Below are 1569 nucleotides of genomic sequence, written 5' to 3'. Positions count from 1 at the left end.
CTTTTCATTATTTGTGTTCATTATTCAATAATTGAAACATTTATAATGATGTCATCTTATTGTCATTTGAAAGAATAAAAAAGTATAAACTCAACCTCCCACATAATTGAACATCATCTTTTAGGTTATTAGACAAATCAGAATAAAAAATAAAAATACTTGGACAATTTCCTGATATTCAGATTACCTCAGATTTGCTAGAGCTATCACCTTCCACTTCTGCTTTCGGAAGTGCTTAGTAAACAACTATTCTCATATATGTATATTGTTTATTTTTGTGTGTGGCGAAAAATATCGTTCGCACCACGGGCAAAAATGTTTTTCCGGCTCTCAATCTTTTCTTATCCTCAGCTTACGGCCTCGGACTTGAAAACCGATTTTGAGCAGGAAAAATCTCATTTTCTGCTCTAGGTGCGAAATATACTTTTCCTACAGTTACGTTGAAAAGTGGCCATTGGGGCACTGATTACAGAACGAAAGAATCACTTTTCCGCTCTAGTGCGGGAAAATTTTTCTGCACTCCAGATTTGCAACATGGCAACGCAAAATACTTAGTAGGTTATATGGAGCAACAGTGCAGCAAAATCAAAATGAAGTTGGTAACAGTGACTGCTGTGCTGCTATAGTGAGCAGAGGTGCAACCAAGCACAACGCGCTAATTATTATTCATTAGATATTATAACCAAGGACAACGAGGACTTTAGGATTTTAGGATTAGGTTTTTATCAATAATAAAAATTACACAGAAAAACATTTGATGGATTTCAGGCAATTTAACCCATAATTACCCACTTTTCATATTCAATGGTAACTGTAGGAAAAACTTAATGTGAAATACGTGCGCAAAGTTCCTCTGCTGCACTCAACAAACCATCCGCCCTCGCCTACGGATCGGGCGTAAACGTTTCTTTCGGTGCAGCAAACTGTCACTTTGCGCACTAGTTGCACACATAACTAATTCTTTCGTTTGTTTCCAATTTTTCTGCTCTTCATCATTGCATTTTCATCTTCTCTTTGAATTTTCATTTTCATCCACTCTCTTCCTTTCTTTTTTCTCGTTCTAATCGTTCATTCTTTCACCATCTTCTTCTAATCATAATCCTTTAAGTTTATTTTACCCTCCCTTCTTTTTCTACACATATTGCTTCTATTCCATCATCACCGTAACCTGATTGTTCATAATTTTCATTTCCCTATTATCTTCTCCACCTATTTTCCCTCTCTTCTCAATCTGCTTCTTCTTCTCCCCATTTTCTTATTCATCTTCTTTCTCCCCTCCTCCTCCTCCTTCTTCCGCTCCTCCTCATTCTTCTCTCGCTCCTCCTCCATCTCGTACATTTGCACCTGTGTTCTCAACTCAGTAGTGTGAGCAACTACTGTATTACAGACTACATTAAACAGGCATAAATTTTACAGCCGTCAACTTTAGTTGCTGACTACACTCCTGCTTGCAAAATTCCAGTTATATTTTCTTCATCTTCTTCTTCTTCTTCTTCTTCTTCTTCTTCTTCTCCTTCTTCTTTTTGTTCTTCTTCTTCTTTTCTTCTTCTTCTTCTTCTTTTCTTCTTC

Source organism: Nilaparvata lugens, chromosome 14, assembly GCF_014356525.2.
Source record: "Nilaparvata lugens isolate BPH chromosome 14, ASM1435652v1, whole genome shotgun sequence".
In the NCBI taxonomy this organism is placed as follows: Eukaryota; Metazoa; Arthropoda; class Insecta; order Hemiptera; family Delphacidae; genus Nilaparvata; species Nilaparvata lugens.
This window is presented reverse-complemented; position numbering follows the sequence as displayed.